Raw genomic sequence first — 22,607 nt, 5'->3', positions numbered from 1 at the left:
AACGTCTTTGTGAACGGATGGCCACCAGGCTACCTCAAGGATCCTCAGGAGTGTTTTCAGCCTGCCCAGATGCCCACTCAGAGGATGATCATGGAAGTAGGCCAGAAAGACAGGCACAAGAGACTTTGGGACGACCAGCTGATATTTTTCCCCCCCTTCCTTCACAGGCGACCGTCGATACAGGAGGCCTTGCAACTTTGTGAAGCCTATCCTGTCCGGCCTACTAAGGGTGTCTGCCTCTTTGGCTAGGCCTGTGACCTCTGAATCCTCTTCTTGTGCCTTCCCTATTTCAGTCAGGAAAGAGGGCAGATCGGAGGAATCTGAGGCATTCGCCAACACACAGACTGCAGCTGAAGAGGGAGGTGTAACAGCTTGGGACAGGGCATCAGGCACAATGTTATGGAGGCCTTTCCTGTACTGGACTTTGAATTTAAACTGTTGGAGTCGCAGGATCCAGCGAGTCAGGCGAGAGGAGGTTTTCGGACAATTGAAGGCCCAGGTCAAGGCAGCATGGTCTGTGGTCATGGTCTCCGCCCCCTCAAGGTAGTGCCTCCACTTCTCAACAGCCCAGACGACTGCAAGACACTCCTTTTCAGAGGTGGAGTAATTGCACTCTGCACCACGCAACCCCCTGGATGCGTAGGCAATCACCATCACCCCTTCAGCTGTTCTCTGCACCAGCACAGCCCCCAAACCCACATCACTGGCATCCGTGTGGACTTCAAACGGCTGGGAGGTGTCAGGCTGCATGAGGATAGGTGCGTCCACCAGTGCCCTCTTCAGCTGATCAAAGCTGTGCTGACATTCCTCTGACCAGACCCACTCTACATCCTTCCTCTTCAGCCGATTCAAGGGAGCAGCCAGGTCTGCGAAATGGTCAATAAATTTGTAGTACCACCCCACAAGGCCTAAGAAATGCTGGAGGGTCTTGATGTTAGTGGGCGGTGGATACATGGTCACTGCCAGAGTCTTTTCTGGATCCACCTGCACGCCCTTGTCCGAAACTACGTGGCCCAAGAACTTCAGCTCCTGCCGGAAAAAGGCACACTTCTTAAGATTAACTGTCAGTCTAGCCTTATGGAGCTTCCCTAGGACGGTGTGCAGATCCCGGAGATGTTGCTCAGGCGTAGGTGAAAAGACTATGACATCGTCAATGTACACACAACAGATCTTCCCTCTAAGCTCCCCCCAGGACCTTCTCCATTAGCCGCTGAAACGTGGCTCCGGCATTCATGAGCCCAAATGGCATACACCTGAACTGGTAGAGGCCCATGGATGTTATCACGGCTGTCTTGGCCTTACTGTCTGCGGACATGGCGACCTGCCAATACCCGGATTTCAGGTAAAGGGTGCTGAAGACTGCTGCACCGTGCATAGACTCCAATAGCTCGTGGATCAGAGGCATGGGGTAGGCGTCTGGGTGGGTTTTGGCATTGAGACGCCGAAAATCCACACAAAATCGAATGGAGCCATCTGGCTTCTTGACTAAGACCACCGGAGCACCCCAGGCAGCCTGTGATGGCTCAATAATGCCATCCTTGAGCATCTGCTCCACATGGTCAGCGATGATCTGCCGCTTAAAGGGCGACACCCTGTATGCCCTGCAGCGGACAGGCACCTTGTCAGTGGTGAAGATCCGGTGTTCCTCAACTCTGGTCTTGCCTAGTGTCCCAGAGCACACCATTGGCCAGGCCTGGAACAGTTCCCTGACCTCTGGAGGGTGGTCTGGAAAAACAGGCTGCGCCACTCCCAATGACAGAAATGGACCCAAAGAGCCTGGGCAGGGAACGGCTACATATAGGCTGGCATTGGAACGCACTTCAGGCTCCTGCCTTAAGGTTCCCTCTAGCGGGTGAGACAGAAAAGGATGGAAAGTATAGCCCCTGGGTCCCTTCACTCCATAGGTCTGGTCTCCCATATTGATGATGGTGGAGGTTTTACTGAGAAAGTCCAAGCCTAGGATGATAGGGAAAGCCAGGTGGTCGTCAGCCATGATAAATGTCTCCAGAGACTATATCACCTCATGCCAGGTGTACAAAATCTGTGTCTTCCCCACAAAGTCTTTCCATCGGCCAGGGCAAAGCTTTGACTATTACTCGGCTTCAGTCGCTCACCGTCGCGAGCCAGCTCCAGCCAGACACTCTGCTGCATAAGTGAGTAGGTGCATCCAGTGTCGAACACAGCATGGCACTGCTTTCCCCTCACTCCAATTGGGACATGGAGGAGCACCACTGGAGGCTTCCGTCCCAGCTGCACTACCGTCACCACATCAGCAGGTTTCCTGGCATCCTTAGAAGGCCCCTTGTCCTGGGTCTTCTTTAAGCCCTTCTCCTTGGCCTTTTGCTGGTCCACCTTTCCCCAGTACTCTTTAGATGAGCTGCAGTCTTTCTCCACCAGGGTGCCAATCTGAACCAGCTGGTCCACGTTTGTGACGGTGCCCCTGAGACAGCCAGCTATTCGAGGGTTGCAGTTGTTCAGGATCTTGCGCACCAACTCAGTCTCTGTGATGTCTGGTTTCCACCGCAGACAAAGAGCACGGTAGTCGTAAGCAAAATCCCTCAGACACTGATCTGGCAACTGTACCATGTCCCGTAGCTTTTCTTCTACCTCGGTGAGGTAATCAGGAGGGAGGAAGGCATCCTTAAAGGCGTTCTTAAACTCAGGCTCAATGTTGTGCACATTGTTTTTCGCCACCATCCACCAGCTATGTGCTGGCCCTTTAAGCGTGTTGGACAGGGCGCCTATCAGCTCTGCATCAGACAATGGCCACACTGCAAAAAATGTTTCGCAGCGATCAACAAAATTAAGAACATCGGCCACTTCCCTGGACCCACTAAAAGAAGGAAACTCCATCTGTATAGCCGGCCTGGAATAAACCACAGCAGGTCTGAGGATGGGTTGGCTACCTGAAGCACTCAAAAGAGGTGAGAGGCTTGTGCTTAGTGTAAAAGGCTGTGTAGGTGGCTGAGACAGTGCTCCCGTGAATGGCGTCTGAAGCTGGGCACCTACCACACCATGAGCTGGTTGGCTTGGAATGAGCTCTTGAACATGAGGAGTAGAGGGCTGCACAGCACTGTCAGAACTAGCCGCCATGTCAGGAGTGGTCATGTTGGTGAGAAGAGGAGTGATGCCACTGATAGACGGGGTCATAACAGGCCCTGCCGTGCTAAGAGAAGCATGTGTTTGTGTGAAGGCACTGGAGGAACTAGGTGCCAATGTAACACCATAGGAAACTTGAGCAGGAGTGGAGCGGCTATGAGGTGGAAGAATAGTAGCTCCCGTGCGTGGATAAGGCCTCGGGAGAGCAACAAGGCTGGCGCGCTTCAGCCGTTCAATTTCTGCTTTCCATTTTTCATCACGCCTTTGTAAGCACTCCACTAGTTTTTCCTCAAACTGTTTCAGTGTTGTTATCATGCCTTGCTCAAGCGCCTCAACACTTCGGTCCACATAACTCCTTATACCTGCTTCTCTGTTCAAGGCACTATTAACAGAATCTCTGAAGTCAGTCTCAAGAGTATTTAGTCTGTCCATGACTGAACCTAAGTCGGTGGTAATGGTTGTGAGAGCAGGAAGTGTGAGGTAAGATGTGTTTCCCTCATCTCCAATGCTTTGTTCATTCTCTTCTGGGTCTGATAGGTAAAGTGAACTAATTAGTGATGTTACTTCCCCCACAGGATTTCTTCTAGTGACCCATGCATCTCCCCTTGGTTCATGGTGCGGTTCACTAGGCCCATGCCCTGATGCAGGTGTAGAAGCCCTGGTGCCATGCTCAGAGATTTCGTCCTGGGATTCGTCAAGCTCAATTAGAGCTGGACCACTTGCTTGATACATATCCCCCCTTTTCTGTAATAAACAGTGCTTAAATTCAATGCAAAGCAGTGTAGTGTGTATACAATTATTGCTTTTTGTGTGTTCAGCAAGATACAGGATATAATTACACGTTAACAACAGCAGACAATATTCACAGCACTATAGTAACAATAAAGCAAAGTCAAAAAATTACATTTCATTCCCCGTACGGGCCACCATCTGTAACAATCAGCCCTTTAACGTTCTTTTTAAACAGCTGTGTTACTGTAAACGCACAAGAGGTTCTTGGGAATGAAGGTAGTAATCGACAATGACAAAACACTTCAATACTGTCACAAATGCTTTTTCCTTCTTAACTAAACATATATGCATAACAGCATGTGTAAGGCCGTTCATAAAGCACACAGCAACAAACAAATGTCAGACGGCGCTGGACACAAACGAGAAAAGACGCACCAAACAGTTCATTTGAATGACGCGCGTAGCGCGGTATATTTATCAATGCACCAATTATTCCGTGCACCCACACAATACTTGAATCACCCCCCTTGTCTCAGTCCACAAAATTAAACTAAAAGTCCAAACTAAAGGAAAGCTACAGGTCTTTCCCAGGATCGCGCTACAGTCTTTATATTCCAACCAGGAAACAGGTAGGCCGCGAAAATAATCCTCTGTCGGAACGCAGCGAAAAATAAATAATCCACAACGAAAAAGGCAAAAGGTCAAGCGCTGATTCAGTGGTATACCACGCCAAAAAATACAAAAACGAGATAGATCTCACCCAGGCCCGGGGTGAGTAATCGGGAGAATCGGGAGAATTCCCGGTGGGCCGCTTCACTTTTGGGCCGGTCGAGGAAAAAAAATATTGACATTTGTCGCGTTAGTCTATCTTCTCTTAAAGTAGGCTATACACTCCGCATTCTGTGCATGACACCGTTGCCTCTGTATGGGTTGTAGCCTACCATGTGAGGGAGTTCTCCCCTCGCAAAAAGAGTTGGTTGGGTCCATATCGCCCGTCTTTTCCAAAAAGTTTTCTCAGATAGCCTACGGATAGCCGGGCAGGCCCAGTAGCCAGAAGCGTCACGAAGGATGGATGTAGAAAGAGGCCAGGGAGGATAAAACGGCCAGGTAGAAACGGCCAGGTAGAATACTGCTAAATGTGCCAAGCTTCCAGATTACAGACAAAAGTGGCAACTGGTAAAGAGAGATAGCCTAGGCAACGATTAGACTATTGACAATGTAATTATTGGGCTAATAATGGACGTTTGTAGCGTTGTCAAGCTATTCGCAAGCAACATATTAAATTACGTTAAAATTAGCCTTTTGTATCCGATTCATAGACTTTGCAGTATGCAAATATTGATAACAAAACTGAAGCATGATCTGTGTAGGCCTTTGCAATAAAAATTGTAGCCTCTGAGCTACAGATCAACCAGTCGACCACTGAAAATGATGAGCCCGAAATTAGTGATGAGGAGCCATGACTACAGGGACAAGTAGAGAGGATAATTTAGTTATTTAATGTAAGAAAGAGCAATTATGCTACATGATAAACATATATGCCTTGTTTGCTCAGAAGAGGGTGTAGTAAAGGAGTAGGCTAAATCACCAAACAACATTATAGCCTACTCATGCAAAAACATAGCCTAAACATTAGTAATATGCCTCTTTGTGGGAAGCGTGGGATAGGCTACATTTCAAAGGCTTTCTTTCTTTCTTTCTTTCTTTTTTCTTTCTTTCTGTTTTTGTTAACTTGTGGAATAGTGGAATATTTTTTGTTAACTTCTCAGTTGAAGTGAATTATAACCTTTACACATTTGTTGAACCATGGTACTAATAAAAACTACAGGATAAAAGCTGAAATGTTGCTTCATTTATCCAATTTCCACCACTATGGAAAACATGGGCCGGTCTTGGGCCTGAAACTCCCGGGCTGAAAAGTGGCCCCACTCCGGCCCTGATCTCACCAGATCCGTTGAACGTCGGGCAACGTTACCACGTGAAGTTGAAGTTTGGGGTCCGGGCACATCCTCTTGCTGGAGACGCGCGTATGAGTAAACAGTCTATGCAATCGCACAATGTTCTCTTCTCTCCCCCATAAAAGCAGTCTCTCAAGGTATAGTTTGAAGAGCTCTCAAACCCAAGGGAACTAGCTTTATGGCTCTGTAGCTGCAGCAAACAATACTGGCGCCACGCATTCAAACACCCCTGCACTTGCTGAATCTCTCCACGGCCCCCTCACACACCCGGCGCACCCACCTAAGTAAGCTTGGGTGCGCTGTCATAGGAATCGCGGGCGGCCGAAGCCTTAAAGAGACACCCCACATTTTTACCAAAACCACAGTGGACAATAAATATATTACACAGGTATACATGTGAATATCATTCCTCATACATAAACATTATATGAAATCGAGGCAATATGAACTGTGCAACACTAAACTTTAAGGAACCCTTAAATTAATGTGACGGTGTCACACCATTACAAGCAGCACATTACGGCCACACACACATTACCACCAATAGCACATTACGGCCACACACATTACCACACACACATTACCAGCAGCACATTACGGCCACACACATTACCAGCAGCACATTACGGCCACACACACATTACCAGCAGCACATTACGGCCACACACACATTACCAGCAGTACATTACGGCCACATACATTACCAGCAGCACATTACGGCCAGACACACATTACCAGCAGCAGCACATTACGGCCACACACACATTACCAGTGCAGCAGCCAAGGGCGTAGGTTTGGTCTGAGCTTTGGTGGGGACACCACTATAACCAGCATTTTGTGAAAAGAAATCATTAAGGCTACTGTCAGGATCTGGCCCTGTCTACTGAGTTTGTGCCACCCTGGTGGTCTTTTTGTGTATTGTCGTGTTTGTTTTTGCCTGTTCCCCATGTGCTTTGTGTTTACCTGCCTGTCACCTGTCTTGTCTCCGCCCCATCTCCTTATTTGGTCATGCTTCCTGTCTCGTTTGGTTTCCCTCCTTTTCTGCTTCCTCACCTGTTCCCTGTTGTCTCGTTGGTTTCGTCCAGTCCTCTGTCTTTCTGTTAATTGGTATGTGTATTTGTACCCTCCTGTTTCTTTGTTCCCTGTCGGATCGTCTCTCTGTTTGTCTTGTTGAAGCCCCGTATGTATGTAAGTGTTAAAGTTTGTGTAAAAAATAAATTGTTTTGTCTGTAACTCTGCCTGCTGGAGTCTTGCGCTTGGGTCCTATCCGCCTACCCTGACAGCTACATTGACAAACTCTTAACCGTGAGCTGCCTGTATATTCTCTGATTCTGATATTTACAGATATCAAGGCGATCTAAGCACAGCTCAGTTTTAAGAAATGCTTAAAGCCGAAAGACCATGTTGAATTTTGCTACAATTTATTTCAAAACAGGATTACTCTGGAACAGCTAATGCATTACACCTTTGTGTTCGGTAACGTCTGCTGTTTATTCTGATATATGGTTTGTCATGTGTTGCGTGAAGAGTGTGTAGGCCTACGATATTCCACCGAGACGAATGGATGTGGACATGTGCGCAGAGAATAATTATTAAATCTATTGAAGTTATTTTTATCGCGAACTGTTTATCACAACAAATAGTGGCAAGCTAGCACCGTTTAAAAGCTGAGAAAAGGCTCTTTCATGTGACACGTGTGATGAGTAGCCTACTTCTCGAGGAGTTCAACAGAGAAGAATGGGTGAATTTGGACGCACTTCATATGCCTTGTAGTGAAGTGAAGCTGAAGCGCTGCGCCTCAAATCAAATCAGCGCGATTTACCCTTATAGGCTACTGCACATTACAAGATCTGTACGAGATGATCCGCAGCACTGAAGTGAGAAATTATGGTAACGCTTTAGAATAACATGTGCTTTTTAGGTATTAACAGTGCATATAATAAGCAGTTAACAATTCATTACTAACAGTTAGTTAACTGTTGTTATCCTTTAATAACATTAACTAACTGTTAACATGCAGCTTGTAAGTGTTAATAAGCAGCCTTTTAGGTTACTTACAAGCATATTTGTTAACAGTTGTAAGTGTTAACAAGCAGCTTGTTAATGCTTGTTAATGGTGTATAAGACAAAAAGGTGGATAACTAATACGCTTATAAGACCTTTCTTACCTATTTGTAGTAAATTTTGCAGCCCCCCAATCTAAAGCGAGGACCATGTAGCCTATAGTTCCACAAGCCCGGACAAGCAAGGACACGTCCTTCGGTCCCCACGCAAATCTACGCCCCTGGCAGCAGCACATTACGGCCACACACATTACCAGCAGCACATTACCACACACATTACCACACACATTACCAGTTCAGCACATTAGGGCCACACACATTACCAGCAGCACATTACGGCCACACACATTACCAGCAGCACATTACAGCCACACACACATTACCAGCAGCACATTACGGCCACACACATTACCAGCAGCAAATTACGGCCACACACACATTACCAGCAGCACATTACGGCCACACACATTACCAGCAGCACATTACGGCCACACACATTACCAGCAGCACATTACGGCCACACACACATTACCAGCAGCACATTACGGCCACACACACATTACCAGCAGCACATTACGGCCACGCACATTAGACTTAGACTTAGAAAACTTTATTGTCCCCGAGAGACCATTTGTTTTACCCTAAAAACACAACATGTGCGTGTGCATGTTTGTGCATGAAATATACTGTACTTATGAATACAAATAATACAAGACTAATCTGTGCATATGCTAGATCCATGTGACTACAGAACTCAGTGACTAGTGACTATGTACTCAATGAAAAATATTGAAAATCGTCGTCGTCGTTCCGTCTTCCACATTCATGAAAGGTTTGGTATGAATGTTGAGTCATGTCTCATGAAACAGTCATGAATGCTTTATGGGCCGTTTATGACAGCTGCTATGAATGTGTTATGAACTCACCCGTCAAGTAAAGTGTTACCGTTTAGGTAATATTCTTATGTGTGGTTTGTCAGGTGTTGAGTGAAAATCTTGTGGGATATTCAACCAAGAAGAATGGGTGTGGAGATAAATGCAGAGTTTCATATGCAGGAGATAAATAATTACATTTGATGTAAATCTGAAGTTTATATTCTCATCAACTGTATATCACAGAAACTGGCGATCTGAATCTGTGTGATGAGTACTTTTGCTATGACCGATTCAGCTGAGAACAATTCAATGCAGCTCTATCAAATAAAAGAAATATAAAAAACCTTATTTATCACTGAGGCAATTACAGAAAAAACACAGGAAGGCAAAAAAACACACTAAGCTTATACCTACATGAAGCAGAGACAAGACTGCATACAGCACATAACATTGACAACATCACAATGACTGCACAAGCAAACATTAGCAGACCAACATTAGGCCTCAACAATGAAATAAAAATAGTAACAGATTCTTAATGGACAATGGAATGTGGTGGCCGGTTCAATGGGCGTGTGACACACAGGTTGCTGTAGAGCTCCATCGCTTGTTGACAAGACAAGAGACACACAAGTCAAGAGTGCATAGTCATCGATGGTCAAGCCAAATATCTGTAAACGCCAAGATAGAAGAACCATCCTGTCAATTGAATGGGTATAAAACGGGAACGCAATTTGCATCCATGGGGCCCATAGCACCACACATCATGAGAGCTTGTAGGCTCATTCTAGAAGTTACAGATATCCTTATGAACATATCAGGAAGCGCATTGCTGAATCTACAGTGCATGTACATGTTTTGGAGTCATGCTGCATTATGTTAGTCTTTTGGGCGTGGGATAGACTTGCCTCTTGACCAAGTGTTTGCTTACGTTTGTGTACACAATTGGCAGGAATGTGGTTGTGAATGAAACCTTGCCCAAGTGCGCTGTGAGCACTACTACTCCACCTGAAATAAATGAGTAAATAAATAAAGCTGGCAAGCCTGGCCTGCATGCTCATGTGCAATCTCACACTGGGCCTACACACACTGGGCCTACTGTACACACACTGGGCCTACACACACTGGGCCTACACATACACACACTGGGCCTACACACACTGGGCCTACACATACACACACTGGGCCTACACACACTACACACACTGGGCCTACTCACACTGGGCCTACACACACTGGGCCTACACACACTGGGCCTACACTATTGTACCTTGTGTTCATGTGATCACATCTGGCAATCTCACACTGGGCCTACACACACTGGGCCTACACTATTGTACCTTACTGTGTGTTCATGTGATCACATCTGGCAATCTCACACTGGGCCTACACTATTGTACCTTACTGTACGTTCATGTGAATATCACAGTCTCACACTGGGCCTACACTATTGTACCTTACTGTGTGTTCATGTGATCACATCTGGCAATCTCACACTGGGCCTACACTATTGTACCTTACTATGTGTTCATGTGATCACATCTGGCAATCTCACACTGGGCCTACACTATTGTACCTTACTGTACGTTCATGTGAATATCACAGTCTCACACTGGGCCTACACTATTGTACCTTACTGTGTGTTCATGTGATCACATCTGGCAATCTCACACTGGGCCTACACTATTGTACCTTACTGTACGTTCATGTGAATATCACAGTCTCACACTGGGCCTACACTATTGTACCTTACTGTGTGTTCATGTGATCACATGTGGCAGATGTGTCGTGTACACTATGAAGACGTGCACAGCCGACGCACGCAGGACATGCATGGCGGCCATGGTGCGGACGCGTACATGTTGTTAAAAGCACGCACATCCCTTGCCTCATGACTGATGCTTTGAGTAAACTGTTGCTTGGACATCTGACTGATTGGACATCATATTCTAAAAGTATCCCTCTCACCTTTAGGACTGAATGTTCAGCAGAGACTTGCTGGCTGTGAGTTATGGGACAATGGCAGGCCAGATCAAATGACATCATCAGATGCATTCAATGGAGTAGGTGGAGAGGGGCTGCATTTTCTGAACGAAGATTCCTACACTGTTGAATCAAACTGGGCCAATAAGTGGACTACAACAAAACAACAGATTGTAAAAAGTTTGTACAAAAACTTTTACCTTCCAGTTTGTATTAAGACACTGACGAGCTTCCTGAAGAAGACCAGAAATATTGTGTTGAGGAGAGGTAATTTCTATCATTTCTATAATCCATCAGTCCCCCCCCCCCACCCTTCATCTCTTGGGCTGGATTGGTTGTTGAGCTGAAATATGATGGATCTTTAGCCAGTATCAGAGACTGTACCTTTAAAGTTATCATAACTTTTAATCACACCATTTGTTTCTGACTGTAAGACCAACATGTTGCCATGGTAGTGTTGCAGCATAAAAAGTGCCGCACACTCTGGCTCCATATGGCAAGTCTTTACTAAACTACGTTTCGGCCTATAAGGCCTTCATCAGATTTTCAAGACACAAACGACAAACACCCCATATATCCTAATCCCAATTAGTGCACTTGGCTACAAGGCTCCCCCATTGGGCAGTCACTAGAGCCTCTTGAACTTATTGCCAGTGGCTAACACCTCCCTAAAGATCAGTTGGTGTGCGTTACTAATACTTTTCACAGTGATGCAGTATATAACATCTGGTTCAAGTGACCAGTGTTTAGATATTAGCGGATTTCCGCTGATTGCTTTGTTCTGGTTTACAGTGAAGAACAGAGTCAGGCTCCTCCAGAGGACACTCCCAGACTCTGGAGGGGCCAAAGTGACCTGCCTGGCCACTGGTTTCTACCCCCGTCACATCAACCTGACTCTGCTCAGAGACGGCCAGCCTGTGTCTGACCACCAGATCACTGGGGTGGAGCTGCTACCTAATGGAGATGAGACGTACCAGATGAGGAAGAGCCTGGAGGTCAGCGCAGAGGAACTACAGCATCACCACTACACCTGCACAGCTGAACACCTCAGCCTGGACAACAGACTGGACATTGATTTTGGTATGACAATCTGAATATTACTTGTATGATTCATGGTGAGTTAACCCATGAAAGTGCTCATCCTACTGTAACTTTCCTCTCTTGGTTACCATTCATGGTAGAGCGTGAGTGGACCTCAGCAACAACACCTATAGTGTCATCTGTGGCAGTGCTGGTTGGCCTGTTTGGAGCCACCTGTGCCATTGTCATGTGGAGGAGACGGCACTCAGGTAAAAGCTCTGTTATAATAACAATAATAATGCTATATTTATATAGCCCCTTTCTCAAACTCAAGGTTGCTATGATTAGCTGGCCACGTTAACGTTTGTTTGGGTTTGAGTATACATATCAGTGATCATTAGTTAGCCACAAACGTCTGTTGGGTTGGAGTATATCAGTGATGATTACGTTAGTGTTTGTTTGGGTTGGAGTATACAGCGATGATTAGTTAGCCACATTAGCTTTTTTTGGGTTGGAGTATAGGCCTACATAATGTAGTGAGAAATTCCAGAGTGTATGTACTTTAACATTCATTTTGATCATCACCCCAGCCTTTGATCATGCCAAACCTTTTGTCAACCAAACTGCTCTTGTGACCTTTGTCAATCAAATGCTCACATGACCCATTGTAACCACATGAGGATACATGACAACAATTAATCATTTGATAATGAGTCCTTTCCTCTTGACACAATCAAAGAAGGCGGGCTACGCTTTAAATGCAGAGGGAAGACACTACTCTGGAGGTTCAGTCGGCCACCGCCATAGACCTCTGAAGTTCGCCTACAAAAAAGATCCAAAACGGCCATCTTTGCCCATATAAGGAGATCTGGTTGTTAATTGAAGCTAACTACCTATGGCAAATTGCATTGCAAGTTAGCTCTGGAGTAGCAAAAATCTAAGTGTGCCGCCTTCACTTACCGGAGATCACAGTATCCACTCGAAGGCAGAGGACAAAAGTGTGTTCAGGAAAACGTCTGCATTTCAGACTTTTTCATCCCCACGAGACTTTAACAGGTGCGATTATTCAAAATCCCCATGTTATTTTCCCATAGGAAAAATCGCCAGATACCGGATGTCAAAGATGGCAGCTTTTTTGTAGGCGAACTTCAGAGGTCTATAAGCGGTGAGCTATGCTGGCCTCCGAGCTCATATGCTGGCCTCGGAGTAGAGGGTGACAATTTTTCGGGACTCCCGCGGGTCACGGTATTCCCGCGGGTTTCCCGCAGTACGGGAGTAAATTTCACTGTTGGTAACGTGATTGGGACGGGACAGGAAATAATAAACGGGAGCTGGCGGGAAGCCAGAGATTATTAACTTAAAAAATGACGCTGCAATGCAGTGAGTGCGCCCAAAGACGTGAGGCATTTCGTTTTAGAAAAGAGAACCAATTACAACCCACAATACGTTTGTTGTTGATTGGTAGCCTATCAGAGCAAGACAAGCAGCTGCCCTGTTCACAATCAATCAGCTTCAGCGATAGGCCCTAAGGCAAAATGGATGCAAAGAAACAGTTACAGGCGAAAGTATCAGCAAAGGACAACTCTATTCAATTGCACGAGCTGTCCGGGAAAGCGATTCTCGTTGAGTTTATTGTGTCATGCAATGTTGGGGCATGACACCTTGACGATCGCATTCCTCAATATATTTATCGCATAACCCTGGCGGAACACAAAAAATTGTTTTGTTTACTCATAGCAACGTTGCTATGCTTCGCTGGTTTAACGTGATGAGAACGGTGCAAACTTAACTGATGGGATGAGATCTAACTATGAAATGATTTAAGCATAGCCTACAGCAAAGTACTGTAAAATATGTAATTTTAATATAGCCCAAAATGATCGGCTATTAAAGAAAAGTTAGACAAGGCTTTCTGCCCTACCAAAATGTATGGTCACCGCACGCTACTGTAGCCTAACAGTCGGATAACTTTAGACATCAACATAGGGAGCGGGACGGGATTCGGGAGTCTTTCTCTCGGGATTTTGCGGGACAGAATTTTTTTGGGGGGGCTGTCACGTGATCGGGATATGACGGGAGTATTTGTGCGGGCTCGGGATGGGACGGGAGTGAAAATTGCTTCCCGTGTCACCCTCTACCTCGGAGCTTGTAGTTCTAACACCATTGTTAACCAATAAATGTTTCACCATGTTTTCAGTATTCAAACCTGCCTCTGTCTGCTTGCACTCAATTTTTCTTATAACATTATCACGGGATCAAAAGAGTATATATACGTACTATACTTATACTTATACTAGTTAGCCACGTTAGCGTTTTTTGTTTGTGGGGTTGGAGTATACATATCAGTGATCATGCAGAAGGAAATACATATAGCAGGTGCTTGAGCTATTGTGTAGTCTCTTACTGCACACAGTGATGTGGTTGCCATGGCTACTGTCACTGTTGTGTTGTGCATGTTTCCATGTTACATGCAGCTCTATATGGGTCAGACACTTTGGTACTAAACTGTAAGAGTAGGTCATTTAAACTTTATACCCTCTCAGTCAACTTTTTGTATGTTGTCATTGAAGAAGGTTTTGACACTAATATAGACAAAGACAAAAATGAATACCCGGAACATTTGTAATTAAGCATACAAAACCTGTCATTTATTTTTTACATGTAACCCCCTTCTGTACAGTTAAGATTCTGCCAGGTGATCTCTCCCTGATTGTAATGTATCTCCATAACAGGTCGGGGCTCCAACACTTCACTACAGAGCATCTACAGCACAGCTCCAAGTGAGAGTGCTATACTGAATAAGTGCATATTTGTTGGTTCAGTGAAGTGGTGATTTACCTTTTGTTTTTGCATATACAAAGATCATCTTTATTCTGAAGTTTACTCAGCATTAGTCTTTCAGATAGGGATTGCTTAAGCTGTATTATAGTTTAATATCAGTATTATGCATCATACACTTATCTGAAAGTTCAGGTTGATGTTTCAAATAGATTTAAGTAAAAGTTTCACATTTACCCAAATGTAAATCAAGAAGACAACGTTGATGCCCTCTCCTCTTTCAGGCACAGAACAGGGGGAAGGATGACGGAAATCAACAACATAATCAACTGCAAACAACATCATGAACACTTGAGTCCATGTGATAATACAGAAATGCATGTTAAACTACAGTAGTTACTGAAGCTATTGGCATATCTTAGTATTTAAACCGATTAAATTGTTATTTCAAATGAAATCGCTGTTGCTTTTCAGTCTTGAAGGGATAGTTCGCTTCACGCACAACCTAGGGTCTATTTAGCCTATGGATGATAATGAGCTTCGTTTGGGAGCAAAACTACATTAATTGGAGTTTTGAGGTAGTTTGTTGTTTGTGTTAGCAGCAAAATGGCGTATATCTTGCAGCAGCGGCCATGGAGCTGCGTCAAAGTAAATCAGTATTTTCAAACCACTGACAACCCTCCAAATACCCTTTTATATCGGTGGTAGTGAGGAGTGGGTCCCTACAGACAAAGTGGATCATTGTAAACTTTGGAAGTGTACAGAGAGGGTATATACTGTACAGAGCATCCTCTCCTGCATTAGAGTGCTATGGCAGCTGCTCTGCTGCAGACATGAGGGCTCTGCATCGGGTAATTAAGTGGGCTCAGCAGACCATCCCCTGCAGCCTACCCACCATATACAGTACCCCACATACTGTATACACCAGCAGCCTACCCACCATATACCCCACATACTGTATACACAGCCTACCCACCATATACCCCACATACTGTATACCAGTGTTTCTCAAACTTTTTTTCTGGGGACCCACTTTTTAAAAATGACAGACTATCGCGACCCAACTCGTGACTGTGGTAGTTGACAAACTAGATCAGTGGTTCTTAAACTTTTTCTTTCATTCCCCACTTTGATCAAGGGGGCATTCTCGAGCCCCACCTGTCCCTCATCGCTCTAAGAAAGTGGTAGGTCAAGCTTAAAATTGTCAAATTTATTGAAATAATGACAAGTTCTAAATATATCCTCTTCAACAGAGTTAAAATCAGCTGGTGCTGCAGATATAATAATAAATAAATACATAACACACATATTTCTTTTTTCCAGCAACATATTAGGAAGCTTAGGCCATTTTACAGCATTGTACAATATATTCAATGAAATACCAACATGCTGCATACTGCATAATCCAGTCATACTGAGTACTGCTGGTTGGGAAATATTTTTGAAATAAACTTTGCAGGGATGTGATGTAGGCCTACTGTTTAATACATGGGATCACAAGAGTGGCTCCCAATCAGACGTTTCAGCGATTTCGCTCAGAAATCTCAAAAGCATAATACTGTCGCGATCGAGGGGCCTGTCCCATACTCAAGTTTTTTTGGTGAATGCCGTAGCCTAATCTTATTTGCTAGGTGAGGTAGGTGCTTGTCTTTGCCTTGTAACTGGACATTTAACTCAAATGTATCGCTAAGATATATCAAATATATCGCTAAGATAGGCCAGCTTCGTCAAGAAATGTTGATTAGTGAACGTGCTTGCAGATTCAAACGTGCGCTCTTCCTCCAAGAAGAGGCGACTCGGAGCTCAAACACGCGCGACAGCACTTTACCTCGGGAAAGCCACCTTGCCTCGCTGTGAAACAGTACAGCCTTTTGGTCAGCTATCATCTCTTCGCAAAGTGCGGAGAATAGACGCGCTTTTAAGGGCCGGGTTTTGATGAAATTCACCACTCTCACAACAACGTTCAAAATCTCATGTAGGTCGGGACTCGGGACTATAAGCTGCCTTGACACGAGCGCTTCCCTGTGAATAACACAGTGCGTCCATTGCGCATCGGGTGCTACCTGGGCCCAGGCTACAGATAAAAAATAAATAAAAAAACTCCTGTTTTTCACGTCAGTTCGCGCCCCACCTGGTATGTCTCCGCGACCCACAGTTTGAGAAACGCTGCTGTATACACAAGCAGCCTACCCACCATATACAGTACCCCACATACTGTATACACAAGCAGCCTACCCACCATATACAGTACCCCACATACTGTATACACCTGCAGCCTACCCACCATCTACCCCACATACTGTATACACCAGCAGCCTACCCACCATCTACCCCACATACTGTATACACCAGCAGCCTACCCACCATATACCCCACATACTGTATACACCTGCAGCCTACCCACCATATACAGTACCCCACATACTGTATACACCTGCAGCCTACCCACCATATACCCCACATACTGTATACACCAGCAGCCTACCCACCATATACCCCACATACTGTATACACCAGCAGCCTACCCACCATATACCCCACATACTGTATACACCAGCAGCCTACCCACCATATACCCCACATACTGTATACACCAGCAGCCTACCCACCATATACAGTACCCCACATACTGTATACACCAGCAGCCTACCCACCATATACCCCACATACTGTATACACCAGCAGCCTACCCACCATATACCCCACATACTGTATACACCAGCAGCCTACCCACCATATACAGTACCCCACATACTGTATACACCTGCAGCCTACCCACCATATACCCCACATACTGTATACACCAGCAGGTGCAAAACCAGAGCCTGTCTCATCATGAAGGATGACACTCATCCCACACACGGACTGTTTGTTCCCCTCACATCAGGTAAGAGGCTACGCGGCATCGCAGCAACTACAACCAGACCGAAGAACAGCTTCTTCCCAGCTGCTGTTAGACTTGTTCTGAGGCACAAGAGATGGTGATGGTCATCGGTTGGTCTCATAGATCCATAGTTATGGGTCCATAGTGGACATATCTTACTATCAACCTCCCTCAGGCACTGTTTTTATTGTTGGGATCGGAGCCGCTGCTGGTGTCATTATATGCAAAAGGAGGAACACAGGTACATCAGGAGGGAGGTGGAAATGTAGTGGTCAGCACTGTCCACAAGCATAACTCCACATATAGGACAAACATCAACTATACATTGTGCTGTGTTAGTGGTTGTGTGTGGTATTTATTCATTAGATATACATTTATCATGTGTTTATTTCTTATTTGTGTCTCTTAATGTAAACCTTTTGATTGTTTTGCATGAAGTAGTTTCCCAGACATCCAGAAATAGTGTTGTCACCAACCATTGGCAATGATATTAAATTGTGTGTGTGTATATGTGTGTGTGAGAGTATGTATGTGTAGCACCACTGTCGTCGCACTGATTTGCTTGTATCTTTGCAGACACACAGAGACATACAGAGGCGCCCACTGAAAACTCCTAAAGGTGCTGAAGTTTTCCCAGGGTGCTTGATGGTGCTTGACCTTTTTCATGTCTCAACAACAAGGGAATTCAGAGGGGGCGGTTTTCATTTTCAGTTTCGCAGTGCGCAAAACAGCTGGAACAAATAAATAGGTGTGACTCTGTTCTAGAATCTGAGATGACAGGTGACTCTGTTCTAGAATGACAAATAAATAGGTTTGTAAGCGATACTGTGTTTATGTTTATGTTTATTTGCAGATACTTTTGTCCAAAACAACTTCCATTATATTTGAACCAAAGACCAAACAATACACCACAGAGACACCTCTCCCTCCCTGCAGTGCTCCATGAGTAACCCCACACAGAGACACTTCACCCTCCCTGCAGTGCTCCCTGAGAAACCCCACACAGAGGCACTTCACCCTCCCTGCAGTGCTCCCTGAGAACCCCCACAGTAGTAAGCGCTTTCAGATATAACCTCCGGAGTACATGCGGAGGTTTGTCAAACGGAGGTCCTACCCTTCGGATGATTCAGATATGATGCTAACCTGCGGACCTAATACTGACCTTATACGGACGTATGTGTGAACGACATACACGCACATTACAGAATCTCCGTGTGGTTGTCGAGTGAGGGGTGGGGGCTTGTAGAGTTCACAAGCTGCGAGATATGACGCAGAATATATGCGGCCGCTGCCTGTCACAGCCTATGGTCACAGCTGCTTTTTGTTTAAAAAGTGTAGCCTATGCATTATAGGCTAAAGAAGAGAAATCTATTGTGCGTAGGCTAATACTTGAAGTAGGATAGTCACGTAAGTGCGCACATACAGTATTTGTATGTGTGCTTCGAATAAACACATTTATCTGTTTTCAACGTTATGTACCAGAATCTGGTTTGCGTTGGAGAGAGAGAGCATGCACACACTTTATGGTAGGCTACCAGCCAATTCATGTTTGTGTTGTAAGATTCAGCGTTGTGTAGATCTTTCTGAACGTGAGGCATGTTTGTGTTGTAAGATTCAGCATTGTGTAGATCAGGCTGAACGTGAGGCATGTTTGTGTTGTAAGATTCAGCATTGTGTAGATCAGGCTGAACGTGAGGCATGTTTGTGTTGTAAGATTCAGCGTTGTGTAGATCAGGCTGAACGTGAGGCATGTTTGTGTTGTAAGATTCAGCATTGTGTAGATCTTTCTGAACGTGAGGCATGTTTGTGTTGTAAGATTCAGCGTTGTGTAGATCAGGCTGAACGTGAGGCATGTTTGTGTTGTAAGATTCAGCGTTGTGTAGATCAGGCTGAATGTTGAATGTGAGGCACGTTTGTGTTGTAAGATTCAGCGTTGTGTAGATCTTTCTGAACGTGAGGCATGTTTGTGTTGTAAGATTCAGCATTGTGTAGATCAGGCTGAACGTGAGGCATGTTTGTGTTGTAAGATTCAGCATTGTGTAGATCAGGCTGAATGTGAGGCATGTTTGTGTTGTAAGATTCAGCGTTGTGTAGATCAGGCTGAACGTGAGGCATGTTTGTGTTGTAAGATTCAGTCAGATCTGCGCAGCGCTGCAAGATCAAACGCGCACCCTAATTTGACACTACTGGAATACGAAGTCAAGCAATGTGCTTTCTTCAGAAACAGGTGTTATAACCTCTCTGTACACGTTCAAAGTTTACAATACTTTGGTTTGTCTGTAAGGACCCCATGCTACCATCAAAGTGTAAGGCTTGTCAGTGGTTTAAAAATAGTGATTTATTTTGCCGTGGCTCTATGCTCCATAGCTAAACACTATAACCATTTCATTGCCAATACAAACAATGGTCTGGCTCAAAATTCCTCCTTACGTAACTTTGCTCCCAAACGAAAGTTTTAACTCATTATCATCCATAAATATACCCCAGGTTGTTTTAACTCTGGATCTTTCCTTTAAGATGTGTGGGAAACACATATCAGCAGTGAGAAGAAACAGAATCTGTTGGTCAGATTGCCAAATGAAAGCTGGCCACCTGTTTTAACATGTACAGAGTTCTGTGCTCTTATGGTCTTTGTTTGTATTGTCAGTTTGCCAGCATTGATAAACAGATCTGTTTTTTTCCTTTTCACTTTCCACAGTGATTGTACACAGTTGTATGTGTGTGTACAGTAGTGTCAGAGCCGTATGTAGGGAGAGTTTGGCCAACTCAAATCATGGACACCATGTTGGTACCATCGTCAGATGACTCTACAGTGTAACCCTATGGGCTGAATATGCTATGTTGAAATAAATCAGATGACTCTACAGTGTAACCCTATGGGCTGAATATGCTATGTTGAAATAAATTGAACTTTCTGGCACTAAATTAGAATTAATGCAATATCATACCGGATATGTAACCATCCCACCTCTTGTAACATTCACCTCAGTTGGCTTTAAACACCATGGGCCCTATCATGACATTCTAAAGTGCATCGTCACTCGTCAAAAGTCTATTCAAGTTTAGTAGGATGTCCAGTTCACATTGGGAGGGTTTTCGTCCTCAAAAGTGGAGCGCATGGCGTAACAAGGTGTTCCTAGGTCTTTTAATCAGTCATATGGGTGTGTTTGGGGCGTAAAATCATTTTAAACCAATGAGAATGACATCTGTCATTCCATTTAACGGCGCAACGCACGATATGTCAAATAAATGCATCGGTATTTTGGCATTCAACGGCGCATTTGAAGGAGGCTGCTTGCGAGACCGTATGGAATAGTCATTCTTAAACCATGCTTTACTAAAACTTAGCATAGCCTTCACGCATTTGCACTCGTCTATTATTTGAACTCATTGGCAAAGTGAAACTAACTTCACCAAGGAGTCAGTCAACGACAAGACAGTTATATGCAGTTACTTTCACTATTGACTGACAATGGGTCACCATCGAAAACATAGGCTGGAAAAAGCAACACTTACCCTAATGTTGCTCAAATGACTGAATAAAACAACATTTATCCTGCAGAGGAGTTGCTTATCTCGTGACAGTGCGTCTTCAGCTGTGCTCCATACGTGTCTCTCGCCTCTCCCCTAATCACTTTTAACCGTCATTACCAATTTGCAAATGATGGTGAATAACTACTCATCATGAGATGTACAGTATTTCGTAATATCTTTATTCTAATTATGTTTACCATTGTAATCGTGCAATTTGTAATGTTTTGCATGGACGTGCGCTGGTGTGCGTTCATGAATGATAGAAGGATGGTGCGTGCACCTGCCAATATGACTGTTGACATGCGCTCTTAAAATAGCATATGAACAACTCGCCATTGACTTCTGACCAGGTTTAGGTGGTGTATGATAGCGATTTTTAGACAACGCGCCAGGGCCCGCCCTAGGTTGTTAATTGCCACACCCCTGGGCGCAATGCTTAAAAAATAAAGGTGCAAAATACCGAATTCAACTTCGCGCAACTGAAAAACGAACTGTACGCCATGCGCTGGCGTACAGTTCGCCAGCGCATGCGCCCAAAATATAGCCCCATGTCCTATTCTCTACACCTGACTAACTTTTGCATTTGTCATGTATACAGACCTTACTGTCCTGTATCTGACTCTACGCAGATGGGTCAGGCCCTGGAGTCGTGGATCTGCTTGAGGTTTCTCGCCCCTGTTACCCGTGGGCCTTCTTTTCTTTTCTCTGATTGTCTAACACTCTGTAAAGCGCCATGAGACGTGTGATGTTTTGGCGCTTTATAAGTACAATTAAATTAAAAAATTTAAATTAAAATGCCCATTGAAGTGAGTGACACATCGCCTAATAAGTCTCGGAGCAGTGTTAGCTCAGAACATTAGATTCTCTAGTTGGCCAAACTCTATAGACGGCTCTGTGTAGCGTAATGGTCTATCACCCTCTATGGCTGTCATGAAGTTCTACATCACTATGGTATGTGTCTGTGTCTATGACATATGTCTATGATCCAAGCTGGGCAAGCTATGAATGAAATCAGTTTGGGGTTGAATATGTGTAGCTTAAAATAGCTCTCGCAGAACACTCTGTGGAGAGTGAGTGTGTGTGTGTGTATGTGTGTTTGTGTGTGTTGTTAAAGTGGTCTTGTCCCTCGTCTATTGAGTCTGTGCAAAGTTGTAATGGTCTATCTGTGTGTGTCCTTTCTGTGATCTTGTTTTGAGTCTGCATGATAATGTATGAGAATGTGGACTAAACCAGACGGATTAGGGCTTGGTTAGTTACTATTTTCACTAAGTGTTCCTTTATCTGTTTGTTGGTTCTTAACAGCATGGAACATTTTTTAAGCCATGATCTCTCTCTCTCTCTGGTGTTCAAAATCACATTGTTTGCAGCCTACGTTTAAAATGGTCAGTAGTGGGAACTGAAATACCTTGCAAGTCGCAACCTCCTGTAGCCTTGTCTTTGTTGCCTTCATGATTTCATTTTTCTTATATGAAAACACATAAGACACAAACCACACAAAGACAAGCCAGCTGGAATCTCCCACTCTCCTTTTGTCTCTCTCCTGCATGCGCAAGATGCATTCCCAATTAAGTGGAGTAAAGTTAGATCTGCTACGTGGTGGATATTGAGAAGACCCAAACAGTCAATCATCATTTTGACATTGTAAACGTTCTCGAGGAAGAGTGAAACACAGTTTGCAGTA

Source organism: Alosa pseudoharengus, unplaced genomic scaffold (genome assembly GCF_046254945.1).
Source record: "Alosa pseudoharengus isolate Yale_2024_CS ecotype anadromous, Long Island Sound unplaced genomic scaffold, YU_APseudo_1.1 YU_APseudo_1.1_scf_6, whole genome shotgun sequence".
NCBI lineage: Eukaryota > Metazoa > Chordata > Actinopteri > Clupeiformes > Clupeidae > Alosa > Alosa pseudoharengus.
This window is presented reverse-complemented; position numbering follows the sequence as displayed.